General features: G+C 49.1%; 1 protein-coding gene across 1 annotated transcript in view; it reads left to right on the top strand.

Annotated features, from left to right (window-relative positions):
- The window catches only part of coro7 (coronin 7), a 292,664-nt gene that overhangs the window by 5,950 nt on the left and 274,017 nt on the right, over nt 1–12,697 (top strand). The gene's annotated exons all lie outside the window — the stretch shown is intronic.

The raw sequence follows: 12,697 nt of genomic DNA, 5'->3' as shown, positions 1-12,697 counted from the left end.
GTTCCCCAGAAGTGATTTGATATTGTGACAAAAACTGCTGCATTGGACTTTTAACTTATCCAAGTGATCACAAGAGGAATGCAATTGTTCTCAAATAAACCCTTAAACCTGTGACCTAAATCTCTTGTTTGTCCTCCTCTCTGTCTCTCTCTCTCTTACTCAGATCTGACAACTGATTTGTCCTCTCTCTCAATTCAATTCAATTTCAATTCAAGGGCTTTATTGGCATGGGAAACATGTGTTAACATTGCCAAAGCAAGTGAGGTAGATAATATCTCTCTCTCTCAGATTTGATAACTGATTTGGACTTCTCTCTGTCTCTCTCTCTATCTCTCAGATAACTGATTTGGACTTCTCTCTCTCTCAGATCTGATAACTGATTTGTCCTCTCTCTGTCTCTCTCTCAGATCTGATAACTGATTTGTCCTCTCTCTGTCTCTCTCTCAGATCTGATAACTGATTTGTCCTCTCTCTGTCTCTCTCTCAGATCTGATAACTGATTTGTCCTCTCTCTGTCTCTCTCTCAGATCTGATAACTGATTTGTCCTCTCTCTGTCTCTCTCTCAGATCTGATAACTGATTTGTCCTCTCTCTGTCTCTCTCTCAGATCTGATAACTGATTTGTCCTCTCTCTGTCTCTCTCTCAGATCTGATAACTGATTTGTCCTCTCTCTGTCTCTCTCTCAGATCTGATAACTGATTTGTCCTCTCTGTCTCTCTCTCAGATCTGATAACTGATTTGTCCTCTCTCTGTTTCTCTCTCAGATCTGATAACTGATTTGTCCTCTCTCTGTCTCTCTCTCAGATCTGATAACTGATTTGGACTTCTCTCCGTTTGATGATAATCTCCTGGCTACCTGTTCTGCAGATGAAACGGTGAGGCCCTCCTGTCTCTCGGTCCTCATTCCTCTAAGGCCCTGTCCTCATTCCTCTAAGGCCCTGTCCTCATTCCTCTAAGGCCCTGTCCTCATTCCTCTAAGGCCCTGTCCTCATTCCTCTAAGGCCCTGTCCTCATTCCTCTAAGGCCCTGTCTTCATTTTTTTAAAATGTCCTTCATTCTTTCCTTCCTTCCTCTTGACCTTTCACCTAACTATAAGATGAGTCATAGCTTTAAGAGAGGAAGGAAGGAAAGAGGATTTCGTTATGGTCATACACTCTCTTGCAGACTGGTTGTTCTATTTTTCTCATGGTACATGCACATACTCATGAACAGTTGTTTGTATCTTTAGGCCAGGAACGAGGGCTCTGACACATCTGGATGAAAAAATGAATTGCATTAACTGTTATTATGTGGAAAGAAACCTTTTGAAGTCACTCAGAGTCCATGTGTGAGTGTGTATGTAGACTCAGCAGCAGGGTCTGCCTCAGAGGGCTGAGTAAACACATGTACAGCCACACTGAGCCAAGGCCTCAGTGCACAGTAAAGTACCCAGCATATGTAGAGGAGCCCTGAGCTCAGCTAGGATACTTTATATTCCCAGCTTTCATCTGCTGCCAAGAAGACATATTGTTTTAGTCACCTTGTTGTGCTGAGAAACACACACAGACGTCCACACCCACAAAAACACACACACACACACCCTGTTTTAAGACTTTGTCATCGCTTTTGCCATGCTTTGGGCTCCTGAGTGGCAGTGGTCTAAGACACTTCATCTCAGTGCGAGAGGCGTCACTGCAGTACCTGGTTCGAATCCAGGCTGCATCACATCCTGCCGTGATTGGGAGTCCCATAGGGCTGCGCATAATTGGCCCAGCGTCGTCTGGGTTTGGCCGGGGGAGGCCATCATTGTAAATAAGAATTTATTCTTACCTGACTTGCCTAGTTAAATAAAGGTTAAATAAAATAATAAAACAGGCCCCATGTGGCATTTAAAAGGCTCCAATTTACCACCTTATTGCTGGATTAAATCCTGTATCTGCAGCTGTATACCACTTGGTTCTCCAGTCCCGGTGTCAGGAGTCCTAGTAGGGAGAACATGGTCCCGGTGTCAGGAGTCCTAGTAGGGAGAACATGGTCCCTGTGTCAGGAGTCCTAGTAGGGAGAACATGGTCCAGGTGTCAGGAGTCCTAGTAGGGAGAACATGGTCCAGGTGTCAGGAGTCCTAGTAGGGAGAACATGGTCCCTGTGTCAGGAGTCCCAGTAGGGAGAACATGGTCCAGGTGTCAGGAGTCCTAGTAGTAAGCACATGGTCCAGGTGTCAGGAGTCCTAGTAGGGAGAACATGGTCCCGGTGTCAGGAGTCCTAGTAGTAAGAACATGGTCCCGGTGTCAGGAGTCCTAGTAGTAAGAACATGGTCCCGGTGTCAGGAGTCCTAGTAGGGAGAACATGGTCCAGGTGTCAGGAGTCCCAGTAGTGAGAACATGGTCCAGGTGTCAGGAGTCCCAGTAGTGAGAACATGGTCCAGGTGTCAGGAGTCCTAGTAGTGAGAACATGGTCCAGGTGTCAGGAGTCCTAGTAGTGAGAACATGGTCCAGGTGTCAGGAGTCCTAGTAGTGAGAACACGGTCCAGGTGTCAGGAGTCCCAGTAGTGAGAACATGGTCCAGGTGTCAGGAGTCCTAGTAGGGAGAACGTGGTCCAGGTGTCTGTAGTCCTAGTAGGGAGAACGTGGTCCAGGTGTCTGTAGTCCTACTAGGTAGAACGTGGTCCAGGTGTCTGTAGTCCTATTAGGGAGAACGTGGTCCCGGTGTCTAGTCCTAATAGTGAGAACATGGTCCAGGTGTCTGTAGTCTTTGTAGTGAGAACATGGTCCAGGTGTCTGTAGTCCTAGTAGGGAGAACGTGGTCCAGGTGTCTGTAGTCCTACTAGGTAGAACATGGTCCAGGTGTCTGTAGTCCTACTATGGAGAACATGGTCCAGGTGTCTGTAGTCCTAGTAGGGAGAACATGGTCCAGGTGTCTGTAGTCCTAGTAGGGAGAACATGGTCCAGGTGTCTGTAGTCCTAGTAGGGAGAACATGGTCCAGGTGTCTGTAGTCCTACTAGGGAGAACATGGTCCCGGTGTCTGTAGTCCTAGTAGGGAGAACATGGTCATGGTCCAGGTGTCTGTAGTCCTACTAGGGAGAACATGGTCCAGGTGTCTGTAGTCCTACTAGGGAGAACATGGTCCAGGTGTCTGTAGTCCTACTTGGGAGAACATGGTCCAGGTGTCTGTAGTCCTAGGGAGAACATCCTGTCTGTAGTCCTACTTGGGAGAACATGGTCCAGGTGTCTGTAGTCCTACTAGGAGAACATGGTCCAGGTGTCTGTAGTCCAGGTGTCTGTAGTCCTACTTGGGAGAACATGGTCCAGGTGTCTGTAGTCCTACTTGGGAGAACATGGTCCAGGTGTCTGTAGTCCTACTAGGTAGAACATGGTCCAGGTGTCTGTAGTCCTACTAGGTAGAACATGGTCCAGGTGTCTGTAGTCCTACTAGGGAGAACATGGTCCAGGTGTTTGTAGTCCTAGTAGTGAGAACATGGTCCAGGTGGCTGTAGTCCTAGTAGTGAAAGCTCCAATGTTAAACAGTAGGTGGTTGGGTATGGGCAAACTGAGTCGGCTGCGGTGGGTTTTAGGGCAAGGCCAGCTGTTGGAAATTAACTCACTGTTCATTAACAACAGGGTTGGGGCTAATGGCATGTCTATCAACTCTGCCTTTCAATTGGCAGAGTTGTAGCTGGGGTGTGAACGTTCAGTGAGTGTAGCTGGGGTGTGAACGTTCAGTGAGTGTAGCTGGGGTTTGAACGTTCAGTGAGTGTAGCTGGGGTGTGAACGTTCAGTGAGTGTAGCTGGGGTTTGAACGTTCAGTGAGTGTAGCTGGGGTTTGAACGTTCAGTGAGTGTAGCTGGGGTTTGAACGTTCAGTGAGTGTAGCTGGGGTTTGAACGTTCAGTGAGTGTAGCTGGGGTTTGAACGTTCAGCGAGTGTAGCTGGGGTTTGAACGTTCAGCGAGTGTAGCTGGGGTTTGAACGTTCAGCGAGTGTAGCTGGGGTTTGAACGTTCAGCGAGTGTAGCTGGGGTTTGAACGTTCAGCGAGTGTAGCTGGGGTGTGAACGTTCAGCGAGTGTAGCTGGGGTGTGAACGTTCAGTGAGTAGCTGGGGTTTGAACGTTCAGTGAGTGTAGCTGGGGTTTGAACGTTCAGTGAGTGTAGCTGGGGTCTGAACGTTCAGTGAGTGTAGCTGGGGTGTGAACGTTCAGTGAGTGTAGCTGGGGTGTGAACGTTCAGTGAGTGTAGCTGGGGTTTGAACGTTCAGTGAGTAGCTGGGGTGCGAACGTTCAGTGAGTGTAGCTGGGGTACGAACGTTCAGTGAGTGTAGCTGGGGTACGAACGTTCAGTGAGTGTGGCTGCGGCGCGAACGTTCAGTGAGTGTGGCTGCGGCGCGAACGTTCAGTGAGTGTGGCTGCGGCGCGAACGTTCAGTGAGTGTGGCTGCGCGCGAACGTTCAGTGAGTGTGGCTGCGGCGCGAACGTTCAGTGAGTGTGGCTGCGGCGCGAACGTTCAGTGAGTGTGGCTGCGGCGCGAACGTTCAGTGAGTGTGGCTGCGGCGCGAACGTTCAGTGAGTGTGGCTGCGGCGCGAACGTTCAGTGAGTGTGGCTGCGGCGCGAACGTTCAGTGAGTGTGGCTGCGGCGCGAACGTTCAGTGAGTGTGGCTGCGGCGCGAACGTTCAGTGAGTGTGGCTGCGGCGCGAACGTTCAGTGAGTGTGGCTGCGGCGCGAACGTTCAGTGAGTGGGCTGCGGCGCGAACGTTCAGTGAGTGGGGCTGCGGCGCGAACGTTCAGTGAGTGGGGCTGCGGCGCGAACGTTCAGTGAGTGGGGCTGCGGCGCGAACGTTCAGTGAGTGGGGCTGCGGCGCGAACGTTCAGTGAGTGGGGCTGCGGCGCGAACGTTCAGTGAGTGGGGCTGCGGCGCGAACGTTCAGTGAGTGGGGCTGCGGGCGAACGTTCAGTGAGTGGGGCTGCGGCGCGAACGTTCAGTGAGTGGGGCTGCGGGGCGAACGTTCAGTGAGTGGGGCTGCGGGGCGAACGTTCAGTGAGTGGGGCTGCGGCGCGAACGTTCAGTGAGTGGGGCTGCGGCGCGAACGTTCAGTGAGTGGAGCTGGGGTCAAGGGATCAGTTTAAGTCATTGCCTTCAATGACGTACTGACATGGAGCAAGATACAAACCTCAAAACCTTCCCTCTAACATTAGATAGACATATGGATATGTTACATTTACATGTGTATAATACTTTATTTATATGTGTAACATACACTTGCTTCCATTCAGCCACAAGAGCATTAGTGAGGTCGGGCACTGATGTTGGGCGACTAGACCAGACTCGCAGTCGACATTCCCATTCATCCCTAAGGTTTTCAATGGGGTTGAGGTCAGGGCTCTGTGTAGGCCAGCGAAGTTCTTCCACACCGATCTCAACAAACCATTTCTGTATGTATCTCGCTTTGTGCACCGGGGCATTGTCATGCTGAAACAGGAAAGGGCCTTCCTCAATGCTGTAGCTAAGAGTTCCCTTCACTTGAACTAAGGGGCCGAGCCCGAACCATGAAAAACAGCCCCAGACCATTATTCCTCCTCCACCAGACTTTACAGTTGGCACTATACATTCGGGTAGGGAGCGTTTCTCAAACCCAGATTTGTCGGTCGGACTGCCAGACGGTGAAGCATAATTCAAGAGAACATGTTTCCACTGCTCCAGAGTCCAATGGTGGCGGGCTTTACACCACTCCAGCTGACACTTGGCATGGTGATCTTAGGCTTGTGTGCGGCTGCTGGGCCATGGAAACCCAGTTCATGAAGCTCCCGACGAACAGTTCTTGTGCTGACGTTGTTTCGAGGCAGTTTGGAACTCGGGTAGTGAGTGTTGCAACTGTGAACTGACGATTTTACGCACTTTAGCACGCCACAGTCCCGTTCTGTGAGCTTGTGTGACCAACCACTTCGCGGCTGAGCCGTTGTTATTCATTGACATTTCCACTTCACAATAACAGCACTTACAGTTGACTGGGGCTGATCTAGAAAGGCATACATTTGACGAACTGACTTATTGGGAAGGTGGCATCCTATGACGATGCCACGTTGAAAGTCACTGAGCTCTTGAGTAAGGCCATTCTACTGCCAATGTTTGTCTATTCAGATTGCATGGCTGTATGCTTGATTTTATACACCTGTCAGCAGTGGGTGTGGCTGAAATAGCCGAATCCACGAATTTGAAGGGGTTCACATACTTTTGTAATTATTGTGTATGTCACTGTCTTCATGTCTGATTGAGAGCCCGTTCACCTGACACTCGTGTGTGTGTGTGTGTGTGTGTGTGTGTTTGTGTGTGCGCATGTGTGTTTGTGTGTGCGCATGTGTGTTTGTGTGTGTGTGTGTGCATGTGTGTCTCTCTTTTACTCAGCACAACAAGGTCACTAAAAACATGCTTTCTTGGCCTGGTGTGTGTCCATGCAGGTGAAGCTGTGGCGTGTGTGTGAACCAGAACAGGAGCAGCCCGGGGGGGCGGAGGTGACCCTGTGTCCCGGAGAGGGTCGTCTGGAGCTGGTCGCCTTCCACCCCACCTCCTCTGGCCTGCTGGCTGTGGGCTCCACCAAGACAGCCCAGCTCTGGGACACCAGCCGCCAACAATCACCACTAGCAGGTAGGATACACTGGAGAGGAGCTTTACACTATGCAGGCATGAAAGAATGGTGAATACACTCACAAATGATTGAAGGAACGCACACAAACATGAATGATGAACACACACTCATAAATGGATCAATACAGTACAAACACACTTCTTCACACAAATATAGCAGCAAACAGACCATACACACAATCTGTCAGTCAGTTTGATCCTTTCACAGTTGAAGGTCGAGAGTCGTGCGTCCTCCGAAACACAAACCCAACCAAGCTGCACTGCTTCTTGACACAATGCCCACTTAACCTGGAAGCCAGCCGCACCAATGTGTCGGAGGAAACACTGTACACCAGGCGACCGTGTCAGCGTGCATTGCGCCCGGCCCGCCACAGGATTGCGTGATGGGACAAGAACATCCCTGCTGGCCAAACCCTCCCCTAACCCAGACTATTCTGCCTGATTGCGGCCGGGCGACAGAGCCTGGACTTGAACCAAGATCTCTAGTGGCACAGCTAGTACTGCGATGCAGTGCCTTAGACCACTGCGCCACTCGGGAGGCCTAGAGGGTGAACCTCAACTGTGTCCCGTGTGACGACTTTCTTCACCATTTGACAAATGCCGTTGTCATCTATGCCATCTACTGTCGTGTCATCATAACGCATACATGCTATGCTGTATCCAACCAGCCGTAGCACCATAACCTCATTATGTTCTGTGTACCATTGATCCAGGTGGTCTTAACTGGGCCAACTGGGTCTGCTTTGGGGTTTCTACAATTCTACAAAGGTTGTTTCATCCTGTGTTTCCCTCTGTGTCTTGTGTCCTGGCCCTCACCTGTCCCGTGTCTTGGCTTCACCTGTCCCGTGTCTTGGCTTCACCTGTCCCGTGTCTTGGCTTCACCTGTCCCGTGTCTTGGCTTCACCTGTCCCGTGTCTGGGCTTCACCTGTCCCGTGTCTGAGCTGCACCTGTCCCGTGTCTGGGCTGCACCTGTCCCGTGTCTGGGCTGCACCTGTCCCGTGTCTGGGCTGCACCTGTCCCGTGTCTGGGCTGCACCTGTCCCGTGTCTGGGCTGCACCTGTCCCGTGTCACCTGTCCCGTGTCTGGGCTGCACCTGTCCCGTGTCTGGGCTGCACCTGCCTGTCTGGGCTGCACCTGTCCTGTCTGTGCACCTGTCTGCACCTGTCCTGTGTCTTGGCCTCACCTGTCCTGTGTCTTGGCCCACTTGTCCTGTGTCTTGGCCCCACCTGTCCTGTGTCTTGGCCCCACCTGTCCCGTGTCTTGTGTCCCGTGTCTGGGCTGCACCTGTCCCGTGTCTGGGCTGCACCTGTCCTGTCTAGGCTGCACCTGTCCCGTGTCTGGGCTGCACCTGTCCCGTGTCTGGGCTGCACCTGTCCCGTGTCTGGGCTGCACCTGTCCCGTGTCTGGGCCGCACCTGTCCCGTGTCTGGGCCGCACCTGTCCCGTGTCTGGGCCGCACCTGTCCCGTGTCTGGCTGCACCTGTCCTGTCTTGGCCGCACCTGTCCCGTGTCTGGGCTGCACCTGTCCTGTGTCTTGGCCAACCTGTCCCGTGTCTGGGCGGCACCTGTCCTGTGTCTGGGCGGCACCTGTCCTGTGTTTCTACCTGTGCTTTCTTTTCTTTGTCTATTCATCCTGAATCTGTTCTTTATGTACTTTGTTGTTCCTGGTCTTGTGTTAACCTGTGCTGTTGACCTCTGTGACCTTTCCTTGACCTTCCCTGTGATAACCTGCGGGCTGAGCTGACCAGTCTCTTGATCTCTGACCTGTGTTTCTGTCTGCAGCTCTGGAGCCGCACGGTGATCAGCTGCAGAGTCTTAGCTGGAAACAGGACGGCTCCCTGCTGGCTTCCTCCTGCAAGGTGAGTCAGTCCTACAGTACATACTGAGGCCAGACAGGAACTATTATTATCATGTACAGTACATCTAAATATAACCTCAGCAGAAAAAGAAACATCCTCTCACTGTCAACTGTGATTATTTTCAGCAAACTTAACGTGTAAATATTGGTATGAACATAAGATTCAACAACTGCGACATAAACTGAACAAGTTCCACAGACATGTGACTAACAGAAATGGAATAATGTGTCCCTGAACAAAGGGGGGGTCAAATCAAAAGTAACAGTCAGTATCTGGGGTGACCAGCTGCATGAAGTACTGCAGTGCATCTCCTCCTCATGGACTGCACCAGATTTGCCAGTTCTTGGTGTGAGATGTTACCCCACTCTTCCACCAAGGCACCTGCAAGTACCCGGACATTTCTGGGGGGAATGGTCCTAGCCCTCACCCTCCGATCCAACAGGTCCCAGACGTGCTCAGTGGGATTGAGATACGGGCTCTTCGCTCGCCATGGCAGAACACTGACATTCCTGTCTTGCAGGAAATCACACACAGAACGAGCAGTATGGCTAGTGGCATTGTCATGCTGGAGGGTCATGTCAGGATGAGCCTGCAGGAAGGGTACCACATGAGGGAGGAGGATGTCTTCCCTGTAACGCACAGCGTTGAGATTGCCTGCAATCACAACAAGCCCAGTCCGATGATGCTGTGACACACCGCCCCAGACCATGACAGACCCTCCACCTCCAAATAGATCCCACTCCAGAGTACAGGCCTCGGTGTAACACTCATTCCTTTATTGTTAAACGCGAACCTGACCATCACCCCTGGTGATACAAAACGGTGACTCGTTAGTGAAGAGCACTTTTTGCCAGTCCTATTTGGTCCAGCCACGGTGGGTTTGTGCCCATAAGCGACATTGTTGCCGGTGATGTCTGGTGAGGACCTGCCTTACAACAGGCCTACAAGCCCTCAGTCCAGCCTCTCTCAGCCTATTGTGGCCAGTCAGAGCACTGATGGAGGGCATCCTGGTGTAACTCGAGCAGTTGTTGTACCTGTCACGCAGGTATGCTGTTCGGCTGTACCGATCCTGTGCAGGTGTACACGTGGTCTGCCACTGTGAGGACGATCAGCTGTCCATCCGGTCTCCCTGTAGCGCTGTCTTAGGCGTCTCACATTACGGACATTGCAATTTATTGCGCTGGCCACACCTGCAGTCCTCATGCCTCCTTGCAGCATGCCTAAGGCACGTTCACGCAGATGAGCAGGGACCCTGGGCATCTTTGTTTGGTGTTTTCAGAGTCAGTAGAAAGGCCTCATCTAGCGTCCTAAGTTTTCATAACTGTGACCTTAATTGCCTACCGTCTGTAAGCTGTTAGTGTCTTAACAACCGTTCCACAGGTCATGTTCATTTATTGTTTATGGTTCATTGAACAAGCATGGGAAACGGTGTTTAAACCCTTTACAATAAAGATCTGTGAAGTTATTTGGATTTTTACGAATGATCTTTGAAAGACGGGCTGGATAGCACAGGAGCTGGATAGAACAGGAGCTGGATAGCACAGGAGCTGGATAGCACAGGGGCTGGATAGCACAGGGGCTGGATAGCACAGGAGCTGGATAGCACAGGAGCTGGATAGCACAGGGGCTGGATAGCACAGGGGCTGGATAGCATAGGAGCTGGATAGAAAATATGGCGGAAAGTGCAGGTTCACATATTGTGAACTACTTTTCAATGGGATCCTACGATAAAGATGTGTCACATAGAGAGGTTGCTATCTATTGTCGTGTCTTTGGCTATGCCGGATTAAATTATATGACATGCTATTCGATGAAATAATTTCTCCGTAATTAATATCACCTGATTGAGCTAATCATGTAAATGTAATTAACTAGAGAGTCGGGCACCACAAAATAATATTTATAGAGCTGTTACCTTCCGAATAAACTCTTAAAGATCTAGTAATATTAATATTAATCTTCATCTTACTTCAGTCTCATCTGAAAGTTGTAAATTCTTGGTTATCTGCAAGAACCCTGGCTAAAAATTTGAATCAGCAATACAAAATTGGGTTTAATTATTTATTTACTAAATACCTAACTAATCACACAGAATTCACATACACACAATTATTCATAACTTGATTACAAATTACGTCATAAAGGAAAACGTCCCTAGCGGGCGGAACAGATATGACAGCTTGTTACACAAAGGAAAAGGGCTGGGTTTGAGTGAAAGAGCGGGAAGACTGAGGAACAAAGCGAAGAAGCTGTGCTATCGTAAATACAGTATCTGATGCATTCTAAATTACTGCCCATTTGGAAAAGGAAAATGCAATAAATATTTACTCTGAGCTGCACTTCAGTAGTTTGGTGGTAGATGGAAGACCGTGTTGCCAAACCGAGTCCTTTGTCCTTTGAAGAATGTCTCTGGTTGTCAATTGGATACGTTGTAGTAACGTCGTTGTGTGATAGACGGGATACACTGTCTGTTCCTTCCTAACCCTCGTTGCATCTGCTGTTGCTAACTCAACGGCTAGGAGGTATCACTTCTGTAGTGAATAAGAGTTCAAAGTTCATACCATTCTCAACCGAAGCTCACGCTGATGTTGGCTTCGTTCTGTAGTTATTATCTGAACCATTCTGACATAGGACCGTCGTCCCTACATCTTCGGAACAGGAAGTTCTGTTGTTGTCAAGGCTTTATTTAGGAAGGGAGAAGAGGGCGTGTTTGAAAAGTTTTATAGCCCATGTCCCTTCACCGAGGCGGGCCACTGAGTGAGCAGCCCTAACTTATGACAACCCACATCTCACATTTTAGAAGCTAAAATCACATTTCATCCCGTCACAAATAATTTCATATTCAAACATTTAAATTGAACAACAATTCCATGTGAATCTGATAACTCTGATGTGTAGACTTTCCACTGTAGAGTTTGTCATCTTATCATTGATGAGAATGTATCAGATGACAAACGAACTGACATCATATTCATTAAGTACCACCGCATATGTTCAATTGTTCGGATTACCAGAATATAGTTCATTTCCCCCCCACCTACTGATGTTCCCAGAATCTCTATGTTAACCAAGGGTTTTGCAAATGTAACCTCAGTAGGTTAGAGAGAGGAAAAAGGGGAGAAGAGGTATTTATGACTGTCATAAACCTATCCCCTAGGCCAACGTCATGACACTATCAAGGAAGATTTTTCACATAGCAACCTCTCTTTCAATCTTATGTGTTGTGTCTTAAATACTTCCCAACTCTCTAGTGGCAAACAATAGCAGTAGAGGTTCACATAATGTGTTTGTTTGACATCTACTACATTACGGTTGTACTGTGCGGAATCAGTGATCTACAAGTTAAATGACATGTTATTGCTCATGTACATACTGTATATTTAGCAGATTTTATCGCAGGTGCAGTGAGATGCTTATGTTCATAGCTCAAACAGTGCAGTAATACCGAACAATACACACAAATCCCCTAAATGAAAATAAAGAAATGAAGAAATATCAGAACGAGCAATGTCAGAGTCTGTGTGTATTGACCTTGTGGACAGTATATGAATAGAAAATATATGTACAGCAGTAGTTATGTAGGATGAGCCTTGACTAGAACACATGAAGTGGGTAAAACAGTATGTAAACATGATTAAAAAACCCTAAGGTCGTTATCCGTGCCCCTGTGGACATGTAATTAGCATTATTGCTCCCAAGAGTGTGGGCCTATGCCCTCACAGGTCCACCCATAGCTGCGCCCCTGCCCAGTTATGTGAAATCTATAGATGAGGGCCTAATTTGCCAACCTGGGATGGAATACTGTAGTAACTGTAGTAGCCGCGTCTCCCCCAGTAGATGCCACCAACGGAACACCATATCCCCTGTTTGCCTGATTGGCGCTACGCTACCCGACATTAATCAGCATCTGTTTTTGAGGGGATCATTCCGTCAACAGGGGTGACACTCATTAACCCGGGTGTAGATCTTGTCCTCTGACTGACTGTGTCCCACTTTTTATACTTTATACAGAGTTCTCCATAAAACCTCAACCTCAACATTCCCTTGGGTTCTAAAGTGGAAATGAACACAACTCAGGGATTGAGAAAGAGGGATGAGTCTGAGATCACTGATGTAACAGCCAGTTTGTCTAATGGTTTTAGTGTTGTAATAGTTCTAATAGTTTGATCGTGTTGACAGAGGAATTAATTAATGCAAGAGTGAGTGATCCTCACTGAGCAGCCAA

Source organism: Oncorhynchus nerka, linkage group LG26 (genome assembly GCF_034236695.1).
Source record: "Oncorhynchus nerka isolate Pitt River linkage group LG26, Oner_Uvic_2.0, whole genome shotgun sequence".
NCBI lineage: Eukaryota > Metazoa > Chordata > Actinopteri > Salmoniformes > Salmonidae > Oncorhynchus > Oncorhynchus nerka.
This window is presented reverse-complemented; position numbering and strand designations above follow the sequence as displayed.